Source organism: Cervus elaphus, chromosome 17 (genome assembly GCF_910594005.1).
Source record: "Cervus elaphus chromosome 17, mCerEla1.1, whole genome shotgun sequence".
Lineage (NCBI taxonomy): Eukaryota > Metazoa > Chordata > Mammalia > Artiodactyla > Cervidae > Cervus > Cervus elaphus.
In genome coordinates, this window is record NC_057831.1 from 2164441 (window position 1) to 2179289 (window position 14849).

The window sequence follows — 14849 nt, forward strand, 5'->3', positions numbered from 1 at the left end:
ACAGATTTTATTTTCTTAGGCTCCAAGATCACTGCAGATGATGAATGTAGCCATGAAATTAAAAGATGCTTGCTCCTTGGAAGGAAAGCTGTGACAAACCTAGACAGTGTATTATTAAAAAGCAGAGACATCACGTTGCTGACAAAGTTCTGTACACTAAAAGCTATGGTTTTTCCAGTAGTCATGTATGGACATGAGTGTTGGACCATAAAGAAACCTGAACATCAAAAAATTGATGCTTTTGAAATGTGGTGATGGAGAAAACTGTTGAGAGTTTCTTGGACTGCAAGGAGATCAAACCAGTCAATCCTGAAGGAAATCAGTCCTGAATATTCATTGAAAGGACTGATGCTCAAACTGAAACTCCAATATTTTGGCCACCAGATGTGAAGAGCCAACTCTTTGGAAAAGACACTGATGCTGGAAAAGATGGAAGGCAACAGGACAAGGGTGTATAGCTTTCTATAAAGAAAGTTGAGTGCTGAAGAAATGATGCTTGTGAACTGTGGTGTTGGAGAAGACTCTTGAGAGTCCCTTGGACTGCAAGGAGATCCAACAAGCCCATCCTAAAGGAAATCAGTCCTGAGTATTCATTGGAAGGACTGATGCTGAAGCTGAAACTCCAATACTTTGGCCACCTGATACAAAGAACTGACTCATTTGAAAAGACCCTGATGCTGGAAGAGATTGAAGGGGGGAGGAGAAGCGGACAACAGAGAATGCAATGGTTGGATGGCATCACTGACTCAATAGACATGAGTTTGAGTAGGGTTCAGGAGTTGGTGATGGACAGGGAAGGCTGGCATGCTGCAGTCCATAGGGTCGCAAAGAGTTGGACACAACTGAGTGACTAAACTGAAATGAACTGAAGAGGAGAAGGGGGCAAAAGAGGATGAAATGGTTAGATAGCATAATCAACTCAGTGGACATAAATTTGCAGGTTGTGAATGATAGAGGGATCTGGGGTGCTGCATTCCATAGGGTCACAAAGAATTAGACATGACTTAGCAAATGAACAGCAACAAAGAATGCTAGAACAATACTTAGACCTAGGAAGACCCCAGTAACCCTTTGATGAATATATGGCTCAGGGGTTGATTCAGGCAAAGGCTAGGGAAAAAAAAAAAAAAGAAATGATAAAAATGACATGAATCTGTTCTTTGTGGTGAAGGAGTAATTCATTTCTTGGCCCTAATTGCCTGCACTGGTGTAGATTTAGGATGGTTTTTATTTCTTCATGAAAATTTTAAAATGCCAGATTTCCAAATAGATGGGGTAATGGGTGTTATGTGACTCTAGTCTTGTAGCTGGTATCATCAGAAGACTTTGAAAACAGATTTTAATGGTTTTCTTTTTTTTTTCCTTGAATCTAATTTACTTGCACACTTAATACATACAAGACTAAGACGAGTGATGTTTAGGACTAAATAATTCACTGCTAGTATAACAGTTTGATTCATTAGTTTAAAAATAGAGTTCAGTTCAGTTCAGTTCAGTCACTCAGTCATTTCAGACTCTTTGCAACCCCATGAATCACAGCACGCCAGGCCCCCCTGTCCATCACCAACTCCTGAGTCCCTAATATAATGACATCTTTTGCTCTCCAACACAAAATGTCCCCAAAAAAGAAATGACTGTGAAATGGTGCATAGTCCATAAAGTTTTTATTAACAGAGAGAATGCCAAGAGGGAGACGTTCTGGCTTACTCTAAAGCAGTGATTCTTTAATGTTGGTCAGAGTTCCCAGTGAGTCTTATGAAGACCTTGATTCTTTCATCAGAAAAACACATATCTGCATATAACAGACAATTTTGCAAGAATTACAGGGCATTTTACAGTCTACAGATTAAAAAATCAATGCTCCAGAGAAACTCAGCTTGGGCAAGGCTTGGCAAATAAAATTGAGTATTAAGCCAAGGGAGGGTTAATTAACACCTGGTTAAGACAAAAATGCCACAGTCCTGAAAATAGGCACATTCCTGCTCAGTGAACAATGTGGGAGCATGTATGGAGACAAGGACAAGCACAGTTCATGAACTCATCTCTCCATGAGACTTTCCTCGCCTGTCCTCAGACTTCATTAAGGGTGGAATGAGCTGCAAAGGTTTGAGTGCAGAGGAGAGATGAATCCTGATTGATTTTGAGAAAAATAGGAAACATAAAGTCTTCTCACCTAAACTTTCTCTTTTATACGTATAAAACACATATAAAAAATAAATGTTAAAATTGTGCTCAGAAAGCACATTTGATGCCCTAGTGCCAAGAGCATTGAGTTTTGTTTCTGTGGTTTATGTTTTCCCCTGAACATTTCAATATAAATAGAGCTTTGTATTGTGAAGTAGGGCAATACATGATTATTTTACAGTGAAGTCTAGAGTAAGCTTATCATGTGAGCTTGTACGTTTTCACTGTGGCCTTACTCTTTTTTATCATATTCAGAATGAACATCATGGAAGTGTCCGGTAAGAAACTTAACCACAAAGTAGTCAATACATAATGTCCAAGTAAGATACATGATCATGTTTACCCCCTAAGTTAAATATATATGTATATATAATATATATAGATATAATGCTGCACCAAGATGTCACATATTCAACAAATACATGCTAGTAGAAACGTTTTAAAGATTTTTGAATTGTTAATTAAAGTGTGCTATTTGGATAATTTTAAGTCTTTACAATATATGTTTACAATGGTCACAGAAGTGATAATAAGAGATGTAATTTCTCCTAAAAAGTTTTGGAATACAGAAGTTTTCATTCTTACATTTAGGTTGATTTTTATTTGTTGCTGTTGTTTAGTCTCTAAGTTGTATTTGACTTTTTGCAACCCGATGGACTGCAGACTTCCCTGTCCTTCATTATCTCTCAGAGCTTGCTCACACTCACGTGCATTGAGTTGGTGATGCTATTGAACCATCTCATCCTCTGTCTCCCCTCCTCCTCCTGCCCTTAATCTTTCCCAACGTCAAGGTCTTTTCCAATGTATAGTATATAAACCTAATATATATTATGTAAATATTATGTGAATATAATATATAAAAATGATGTGTATATATTTCTTTTCAACTTTCTTGCACATAAAGGGATTTGGACAATCAGGACACTTTTGAAGATAAAGTAGCCCAAATGATGTAACTTGGCATGAAATATCCTAAAAATGCATTTTTTTCTTTGTATGTGATCTGGGTGATTGTTGGGATTATTCTCTTCACTATGTACAACACATTCATAATTACTTTTGCATTTTCTTTAAAACAAGTTCAAGTAATATATCTTTTCACTATTGTTAGAACAGAATTTTATGAAAGCTAGATGTATGCTAATTATCTCTCAATGAAACTGGGGGGAAAAACAGGCTTCAAAAATAGTAGTCACAATAATAATAAAGGGAATGGCAGGAAACTTGGGGAGGTAATGGACATGTCCATGGCCCTGGTGGTTGGTTTCATAGGTGTATTCTTATCCCCAAACTCATCAAACTACATACTTTAAATATGAACAGCTTTTTACATGTTGATTATACCTTAATAAAAATTTTTTAATGAAAAATAAGTCTGTATAACAAACCCTTTTGTATATAAGTATCTATCCTAATGGTTCTGTTTACTTATTAAAATCTGATTGATAGACTAAACATCTTATCAGCATCAGAACTTCTTATATTTTTTTTAGTTTTAAAATGATTGTTCCATATGTAAATAATGTTTGTGTTTGCAATATCACTATCCTAGTAGTAATCATTTATGGCAGAGTCCCCAACCTGTGGGATCTAATTCCTGATGAACTGAGGAGGAGTTGATATAATAATAATAGAAATAAAATAAACAGTAACTGCCATGTGTTTGAATCATCTAGAACCATCCCCCTCACCCCAGTCTGTGGAATAATTGTTTTCCTTAAAACTGATCGCTAGTGCCAAAAATGTTGGGGGACTGCTGCTTTATGGTTATCTTGTTGGGAGCATTTTATGAACAAATAAATTGCTAAACATTTTCCTTGAAATCTCTAATTTACAGTTGGATTAAAATTGCACTTCAACAAGCAGTCTAATGGCCTGCCTATTTAAATTTAGCAAGACTACATTTAACTGATGAAAAACAAACACTTTCCACTTTCCAAAAAAAAAAGTTCAAAACTTGGTTCATAATAACCAAGTTAGTGACTTTATTTTATTTATTTATTTATTTATTTTTACATAATGATTTTTTAAATCGTTCTCCCACATTTTCTGTGTCACCATATTTAAAGCATTAACATAGGGTTTATGCTACTGTGCTAAGTAGGAAATTGGTCAAATAATATACAGTTCTTCCTATAAAAAGGATATAGCAGTTAACTCAAAAAAGTTACAATTAACCATTTTTTCATTCAAATAATCATAATTTATCTATTAGAGAAACATGATTGTATCAGAAGACAATTTTTATGTTAGGCAAATGTGGAGTGCTTAAAGATGCAAACATCTTCTGGGTTTAATCAAAATTTATCACCTTATTTTCTTCAGTTATTTTCAAATTTTGTACAAAGGTAATATAATCAGTCTGTAATACAGCATTATAGATCATTTCTGGAAGTACAAGTAAGATTGTATCTCTACCAAATTACAAAATTTTGACAAATTAACATCATATTCTCTAATATAATAAGATGATTTTTTTCTGTAAGTGTCATAGATTAATGAGAATTTTACTTACAAAGTATCATCTGAGAACCAAATAAAAACACCATGTCTTTCAGAGCTGTTTATAGGAGAATGAAGTTTTTTCATACAATTTAATGTGGCTTACACACTTATATAATGTTCTTCTTTGGAATGAGTTCTTGGATGCACGTTTCTGAGATTAGATGTAACAGGATTAGAGTGTATAAAAGACAACTGCTTCATGTTGTTGTTAGTCTAAAATGAGGGACCACTGCCTGAGGGCTTTAAAATTCTTAGAGATCCAACAGGCAATATCAATTTTAAATTAAAATAACTTTTTCAATGTTACATCTTTACACATGTAGTAGAATCTGCAATGCTAGATGCCTTGTCAGTGTATATTAATTCCGTTAGTATAGTACAGTATACTATATTGTATAGTATATTACATAGTATATTGTATAGTATAGCCCTTCACCCTTCCTTTTATTTTAATAAAAAATAAGTCTTTCTCTAAGCTGCTCATTTATTAAAATTCCTTTAAGTCATATTTTAAAATAAATCAAGTACAAGTGAACATATTGCCATGTAAGATAGACTGGGAAGACCTCAGGTTTTATACCATTAGTGTTGATTATTTCTTTGTAAGAACTGTTCTTGCTATTTCCTCTTACTGAAGCTAAATATTCTTCAGACTCAAAATTTAATTTATATCTCTTTATTCCACTGCTTCTTGATCTTTTTGAGCATTTGAAGATGTACTTTCTATTACTCCTTCTAAATAACTACTGAGACTGATTCTTTCCTGGTGATTATAGCTTAAGTTAAAATTGCCTTTCCTGGATTTTGAGGACGTGGTTTACATCTGTCTCATGTCTGTTTTGTGAATGAGATATTAGTAGATTTTTCTTCCATTTATTAGTAGATTTAAGTTCATTCTTCTCACTAAAGAATGTTAGTGCATAGATAACTTGGTTCCTTCTGCACAAATAAGTGATTCATAATGGAAGACATTCCGCTAATGCACTAATCCATATGTTTGTGTAGTTCATCAGTTGATCACACTTCCGTTCATGAGAGTTGGGCATTTCTGCACTGCAGATGTGGTGACATATGGATAGCTAAAACCTTGTTATGAAGTTCAAATATTTGTGGTGCTTCAACCTGTGCAATGTCTAGACGGCAATAGGAATAATCTCCTTATTCTTAAAGAATATTTTTACCAGTTGCAGACTTCTCTACTGACAGTTATTTTGTTTCATCACTTTGAAGCTGTCATTCCTCAGTCTCCCTTTATTTCAGTTTCTATTGAGAAGTCATCTGTCAGTCTGACTGTTGCTCCTGTGAAGGTAATCTGCTTTCTTCATTGACTGATGATCTTTTTTCTTCTTTTTCAAACTTTTACAGTGATATCTGGATGTTGTGGTCTTTCTGGATTCATGGGGCTTTTCGTATCTATGAAAAGTGAAAGTGAAGGTCACTCAGTTGTGTCCACCTTTTTATGACCCCATGGACTTCACTGTCCATGGAATTCTCCAGGCCAGAATACTGGAGTGGGTAGACTTTCCCTTCTCCAGGGCATCTTCCCAACCCAGGGATCAAACCCAGGTCTCCCACATAGCAGGCAGATTCTTTACCAGCTGAGCCACAAGGGAAGCCCAAGAATACTCGAGTGGATAGCCTATCCCTTCTCCAGCAGATCTTCCTGACCCAGGAATCGAACCAAGGTCTCCTGCACTGTAGGTGGATTCTTTACTAACTGAGCTATGAGGGAAGTTTTTGTATCTATAGCTTGATATCTTTCATAACTTTTAGAGAATTTTTTAAATTAATCTATTTTAATTGGAGGCTAATTACTTTACAGTATTGTGGTGGTTTTTGCCATACATTGACATGAATCAGCCCCAGGTGTAGCATCAATGTCTCTCCTCTCTTTTTTGGATTCCAGTTTACAGGCATTTTAGACCATATCCTAGTTTCTCATATGTTTCTTATTTGATTCCATATTTTATATCCTTTTTCTATGCATACCTCATTCTGGATTTTTTTTCCATTTATCCCCATTAGTCGGAGGCTAACTACCCCACAACATCACAGTGGTCCCTCTGATACATTGACATGAACCAGCCATGGATTTACATGTATTCCCCACCCCGATCCCCCCTCCCACCTTCCTCTCTACCCAAGTTAGTGACTTTAAAAATTGAATACACTGTAAGACCCATAGTCAATTGATCATTTAGTTTTAAGAAAGACTTCAGCCTTTCCATGCGAAGATATGAATTTTTATATGAACTCAATTGTAAGTTTTATCTCCAATTCTTCATCTGTTGGGAAAAATTTGTAACTAGAAGCACATGTCAGCATGTGTGCAAACTAGTAATCATTAACCAAACCAGAGCAACATCAGCCAAACTGTTTCAAATTAGTCTGAGAGGAATGGATGGGCACCAGTTAACTCTCTACCTAAGCACTGGGATTAGAATAAACTGGTTACAATGTGTGGAGGCTAGAAGAATGGCCTCCAAAATGTCCACATCTCAACTCCAAAACTCATGAATGTCATGTTACATGAGAAGAGGAAATCAGAGCTACAGATGGAATTGAGGTTGTTAACTGATTTTAAGAGGAGGAGATTATCATGTATAATGTGGGTGGGTTCAATGTAACACAAGGATCCTATAACAGAAAGAGTAAAACAGAAGAGTCTGAATCAAAGATAGCATCAAAAGACCTGATCATTCACTGATGGCTTTGGGGACAGAAGGGACACACAGGCCAAGGAATGTGGACAGGTTCTAGGAACTGGGATAACAAGGAAGAGATTCCCCTCGAGAGCCTCCTAAAGGAACACCACCTTACTTGTAGCTTGACTTTAGCCATGACACCCATTTCAAACTTCTGATCTCCAGAACTGTAAAGTAATAAATTTGTATTGTTTTAAATCACACTGAGTTACTGGTAATTTTTTACAAAAACAATAGGAATCCAATACACAGAACATCAGAACAAATACATCGGAACAATACACAATACATCAGAACAAAATGAGTGATTGAAGTCAGTAGCTTTGATAGAATAATGCACTCACATCGACTCTCTCAATCCTACTAAAAATGAGCGGGGAAAATAGGAATAAATATGCAGCTATACAAAATTCACATAAAGGGAAATGCATCCATAGTGAGAAAATCATTAAGAAATGTTGTTTTCCCAGGTTTATAACTTTTATAAAAGAAAGAAGAATTAAAAGAGAAAGAAAAGAGAATTAACTGAACATGTGCAACACTGGCTAACTTACATCTCTGTGCACCCCACTACATTACATCTTTTGGTTATGCAGAGTTCATTTCAGCTCAATGTAGGTTAAATTGAATAGTGACATTCCCAACTGAACTACCAGCTGGAATCACATTTTAATTGACTTTTCAACCAGCATACAGATGTGCTTCTGTGATAATTATCAAGAAATCATTTGCAAAATGAGAAGCCCTGATGGCAGATTGTAGCTTAGAATGATTGATCACATTGTGAGATCATTACCCTTAAAATACTTTTAATTGTTTATTGACCAAATGAAAAAAAAGGTTATGTACCATTATTGAATACATCTAAAACACATTGTTATGTAACTTTTAGGAGATTAAACTAAAGAAAATATTTGTATGATAAAATAATGATCCATGAATATATATTATATCATTAATTTTCCAGAAAGTCACTTGGTTTCTGAAATTATGCTTCCATACATTAGTGAAAACACACACCACCAGAAAAAGAACCTACCTGTTTCCATCTTTTGTTCTTCAACACCATTAAGTAATTGCAACTTGCATTTGGTACTTTAATAATATTAAAGCCCCTACCTTTCTACTTTACATTTTGAAAATGATCACCAACTTAAATAGAAAAAAATAAGTGAATATAAATGAAACATAAGAGATAATTAAAAATTACAGAAAAGATGAAACAGTTTTACATGTACAACTTATTTGATTTCATGTTTACTTCAGTTATTTTCAAACTGTGAATAGTAACTCTAGTAACTAGAACTCTAGAAATTAAAAACACAGTAATCAGAAGACTTTCGAAATTTAAAAAGGAAGACTTTCATCTGCTTATTCCAAAATGTATAGGTGAAAGTTAGCATGTAAGGTATGTCAGTTGTTTTAGTCATGAACTGAAATAAAAATGTCCGATGTGAGAGCTGCGAGTTTCAGTTCTTTGGGGCACTTACTGAGGACGATGTGTGTGCTGTCACTGAGTCGTGTCCTATTCTTCGCCGCCCCATTGACTGTAGCCCGCCAAACTCCTCTGCCATGGGATTCCCAGGCAAGAATACTGAAACAAGCTGCCAGCTCCTTCTCCAGGGGGTCTTCCCCACACAGCGGTCAAACCCACGACCCCTGCATGACAGGAGGATTCTTTAGCGCTGAGCCACCTGGAAAGCCCACTGAGGACTGTAGCAGTTCCTCAGCACCGAGAGACTGTCTCACCTGAGACAAATTGTTCCCGAGAGGTAAGGGGAGAGGCCAGCACATCTGCAATTTTGATGAAGAGGTGCGTGCAATCAAGCACGCAACTCAGTAGAAGAATACAGCTAATTCGGAGGGACAGAAATCTCAGTTAGCTACTTTAGTGCTTTTCTAAGTACAACAAGTCCCCTACATGCAAACAAGTTCTGTCCCGAGAGTGTGTTCATGATACCTTACAGTGAAAGGTGTCGGATTTGCGATCTCCAAACAAGATTTGGCTTCAGGACCAGGGACCAGGCTTGATCACTAAAGAACTTTTGTGCAGCAGAGTTTTATTAAAGTGAAAAAGGGACAGAGAAAGGTTCTGAAATGAACATCAGAAAGGGGTGGAGACTGCCCCCCTAGCTAGTCTTAGCAAGGGAGCTATATACTTTCTTAATTGGTTATTACAATAAATCAAAAGAATATCTCAAGGTTGCAAAGATCTTATCAGACCCACTCCCACAATTTACATTTTAAGACAATAGGATTAGAATTTAACAATGTAAAGATGTTAACAGCTTTAACAGTATTAAGTGTAACATAATTTACATTTTAAAATAACTGGATCAGTCAGAATGTTCTCAAGAAGGAGAAACTATCCTCAAGCAGGATGCATTGTTGTTATATAATCACTGGCACAGAGTTTAAAGGAAAACATAACCTTGAGCAAGATGAGTTGTTTTGTTTTGCAATCATCAACTCTGGGATTAAAGCAAAAAGAAGTTTGTCCTTTTCACCTCCTTGAGAACTCCAGGCCCCTCTCTGATCCTCAGGGACTCTGGACTTCTTATGAACCTGCCTAGGAATTGGCTCTCTCAGTTCATAAGTCCAATTTGTTTGTAAGTCCATCAAAGTTAGCCTAAGTACACAACTAACACATTCAGAAATACAGTATTGTACTGTAATGGGTTTATAATACTTTCACACAAATAATATATAAAAAACAAACACACACACAAAAAAACATTTACATTTTTAATCTTATGTACAGTCTCTTGGAAAGTACAGTAGTGCAGTACAATTGGCATACAGGGGCTGGGGTTGCGTGAACAGGAAAAAAGTTACTGTTTGAGGAGGGAGAGGAGGTGGGAGGAGCTGGCAGAGCTGAGGGATGGTCAGCAACAGGGTGTGGAAGGCAAGCTGCATCTTCACTCACACCTGATGCTGATGGCACGGTTCGGTTCCTTGCTGGAGACAGAGGGTTTTTCTACTCTCTTGAAAAAATGATCCAGTGCTGTCTGGGTGGGAGCTCTTTTTTCTCATTATAGATGACATAGTAGCCCTGGGTTGCATTCTGAACTGCTTCACGTGCCATTCTATGTTCAGTTTCTGGTACCACAAAACCTGATAACAGCACCTCATCAAATAGATTTAACTTACATGATTAGACATGTGAATGCATCTTCATATCTTTTATTTAATATTCATTTTTGATTGATGATTGGTTTACAATATCCATTTGATTTCTGTCATACATCAACTTGAATTAACCATAGGTGTACATATGTCCACTCCCTTTTGAATCTCCCTCCCTCCTCCTTGCCCATTCCCACCCCTCTAGGTTATTCAGTTCAGTCGCTTAGTCGGTCCAACTTTTGTGACCCCATGGACTGCAGCACGAAAAGCTTCCCTGTCCATCACCAATCTCCCCGAGCTTGATCAAATTAATGTCCGTCAAGTCAGTGATGCCATTAAAGCATCTCATCCTCTGTCGTTCCGTTCTCCTCCTGCCTTCAGTCTCTCCCAGCATCAGGGTCTTTTCCAATGAGTCAGTTCTTTGAATCAGGTGCCCAAGTACTGGAGCTTCAGCTTCAGCATCAGTCCTTCCAGTGAACATTCAGGACAGATTTCCTTCAGGATAGACTGGTTGGATCTCCATGCAGTCCAAGGGACTCTCAAGAGTCTTTTCCAACACCACAGTTCAAAAGCATCAATTCTTCTGTGCTTAGCTTTCTTTATAGTCCAACTCTCACATCCATACATGACTACTGGAAAAACCATAGCCTTAACTAGATGGACCTTTTTTGGCAAAGTAATGTCTCTGCTTTTTTAATATGCTATCTAGGTTGTTCATAGCTTTTCTTCCAAGGAGCAAGTGTCTTTTAATTTCATGGCTGCAATCACCATCTGCAGTGATTTTGGAGCCCAAGAAAATAAAGTCTGTCACTGTTTCCATTGTTTCTCCATCTATTTTCCACGAAATGATGGGACCAGATGCCATGACCTTCGTTTTCTGAATGTTGAGTTTTAAGCCAGCTTTTTCACCCTCCTCTTTCACTTTCATCAAGAGGCTCTTTAGTTCCTCTTCACTTTCTGCCATAAGGGTGGTGTCATCTGCATATCTGAGGTTACTGATATTTCTCCCAGCAATCTTGATTCCAGCTTCTGTTTCATCCAGCCCAGCGTTTCTCATGATGTACTCTGCATATAAGTTAAATTACCAAGGTGCCAATGCAGCCTTGATGTACTCCTTTCCCAATTTGGAACCAGTCCATTGTCCCAAGTCAGGTTCTAACTGTGGCTTCTTGACCTGCATACGAATTTCTCAGGATTACTAATTTCTAGATTATTATAGAGTCCTAGTTTGACTTTGCTGAATCATACAGCAAATTCCCAGTGTCTATCTATTTACATATGTTAGTGTATCCTCTTTACTTGCTATTCTCTCCATTTATCTCACCCTCTCCCTGTTCTCCTCCACCTTTGTTCATAAGTCTGTTCTTTATGTCTGCATCTCCATTGCTGCTCTGTGAATGGGTTCATCAGTACCATCCTTCTAGATTCCGTGTATATGTGTCAATAAACAATATTTGTCTTTCACCTTCTGACTTACTTCACTGTGTATAATGGGCCCTAGGTTCACCCACCTCATTAGAACTGACTCAAATGTGCTTCTTTTTTATGGCTGAGTAGTATTCCATTGCACGTATATACCACAGCTTCTTTATCCATTCACCTGTTGGTGGACATGTAGGTTGCTTTCATGTCTTGGCTATTGTAAATAGTGCTGCAATGAACACTGGGGTGCATGTGTCTTTTTTCATTTTTTTCTTCAGGGTATATACCTAGAAGTGGTATTGCTGGGTCATAGGTGGTTTTATTCTTAGTTTTTACAGGGATCTCCATCCTGTCCTCCATTGTAGCTGTATCAACTGAGAGTGTAGAAAGGTTCCTTTTTGTCCACACCCTCTCCAGCCCTTGTTGTTTTTGAATTTTTTGATTGTGGCCATTCTGTCTGGGATGAAGTGATCTGTCTTGCATCCTTTATGATGCACCTCCTAGAATAATAGAAATAAAAACAAAAATAAGTGCATGTTCATATCTTTGAAAGTTTGCTACTTGAAGGTTCATATATAAGGGACTTACTGTATGGGAAGATGCAAGAATCCAAGTCCATAATAATTTCTTCTGACATATTTCTAACTATCTGAGGGGCTATTTTGCCTGTATCCCCAGAGCACAGAGCACCTCATCCTTGCCTTTCAGAGTATTTCTATAGGTCAGCTACTGCAGTGGCTAATGATTCAATCCTTATAGAACTGGATGACAAAAGACATCACTTAGTTCACAGTGCCCCATGTAGTTCATAAATCAACTAAGTTTTTGGAGGCATTTCATGACCAATTTATTAGTGGGGCATAGGAAAAGCCATTTCTAGGTCTGGTAAGGATTTCTTTGGTAGACCAGTCAATGTGCTATTACTGGGCCAGGCCTTGTTAATTGTTGTAAAGAGTCTCTGGACCACCTGGCTTACTAATCTGCTATGACCCAGGAAATTATTTCCTCTTGTTTTTTTTTCCCATATGTAGAGATACATTGATCTCTTATACAGCTATATATTTGGCCAATAATATCAAGTTGTCTAAGTCTTCATTATTTTTATAGGAGACTCAGCCGCACATTTGGTAATGCAAGAAACAGTAATCCTATACAATTGAATACAAATAATATAACTAGTAGCATTAATAGAGTCATAAGTAGATATTTACTTATGCAAACACCATCTTCCAACAACACAAGAGTGACTCTGCACATGGGCATCACCAAATGGTCAATACCAAAATCAGATTGATTATATTCTTTTCAGCTAAAAGTGGAGAAGCTCTATACAGTCAGCAGAAACAAGACCAGGAGCTGACTGTGGCTCCTGAACGTAAACTCCTTATAGCAAAATTCAGGCTTAAATTGAAGAAAGTAGGAAAAACTACTAGGTCATTCAGGTATGACCTAAACCAAATATCTTACATTATACAGTGAAAGTAACAAATAGATTCAAGGGATTAGATCTGATAGACAGAGTACCACAGAACTATGGATGGAGGTTCATAACATTGTGCAAGAGGTGGTGATCAGAACTATCCCCAAGAAGAAGGTATGTAAAAAGGCAAAATGGTTATCTGAGGGGGCCTTATTGAGAAGAGAAAAGAAGCAGAAGGCAAAGGAGAAAAGGAAAGTTATACCCATCTGAATGTAGAGTTCCACAGAATAGCAAGGGGAGGTAATAAAGCATTCCTCAGTGATCAATATAAAGAAATAGAGGAAAATAGAAAGACATAGAATGGAAAGACTAGAAATCTTTTCAAGAAAATTAGTTACTAAGGGAACATTTCATACAAAGATGGGCACAATAAAGTGCAGAAACAAAACAGACCTAAAAGAAGCAGAAGATATTAAGAAGAGGTGGCAAGAATACACAGAAGAACTATACAAAAAAATATCTTAATGACCCAGTTAACCACTATGGTGTGATCACTCACTTAGAGCCAGACATCCTGGAATCCGGAGTCAAGTGGGCCTTAGCATTACTATGAACAAAGCTAGTGGAGGTGATGGGATTCCAGTTGAGCTATTTCAAATCCTGAAAGATGATGCTCTGAAAGTGTTGTATTCAATATGCCAGCAAATTTGGAAAACTCAGCAGTGGCCCCTGGACTGAAAAAGTCATTTTCATTTCAATCCCAAAGAAGGACAATGCCAAAGAATGTTCAACTACTGCACAGTTGCATTCATTTCACACACTAGGAGGGTAATGCTCCAAATTTTCCAAGCTAGGCTTCAACAGTGAATGAACGGAGAATTTCCAGATGTTCAAACTGGGTATAGAAAAGGCAGAGGAACTAGAGATCAAATTGCCAGCATCCACTGTATCATAGAGAAAGCAAAAGAGTTCCAGAAAAACATCGGCTTCTGCTTCATTGACTACTCTAAAGGCTTTGACTAAGGATCACAACAAACTGTGGAAAATTCTTAAAGAGATGGTAATACCAGACCAACTTACCTGCCTCCCGAGAAATCGGTATGCAGGTCAAGAAACAATAGTTAGAACCAGACATGGAACAACAGACTTGTTCAAAATTGGGAAAGGAGTATGTCAGGACTGTATATTTTTACCCTACTTATTTAACTTATATTCAGAGGACATCATGAGAAATACTGGGCTGGATGAAGCACAAATTGAAATCAAGATTGCTGGGAGAAATACCAATAACTTCAGATACACAGATGATACCACCCTAATGGCAGAAAGCAAAGAGGAACAAAGAGCTTCTTGTTGAAGTTGAAAGAGGAGAGTGAAAAACCTGGCTTAAACTCAACATTCAAAAAGCCAAGATCATGGCATTTGGTCCCATCATTACATGGCAAAGAGATGGAAATGATGGAGACAATGACAGACTTTATTTTCTT

General features: G+C 37.1%; 1 protein-coding gene across 1 annotated transcript in view; it reads left to right on the forward strand.

Annotated features, from left to right (window-relative positions):
* MARCHF1 (membrane associated ring-CH-type finger 1) overlaps positions 1-14849 on the forward strand; it is a 1121888-nt gene that overhangs the window by 820395 nt on the left and 286644 nt on the right. The window lies entirely within an intron of this gene.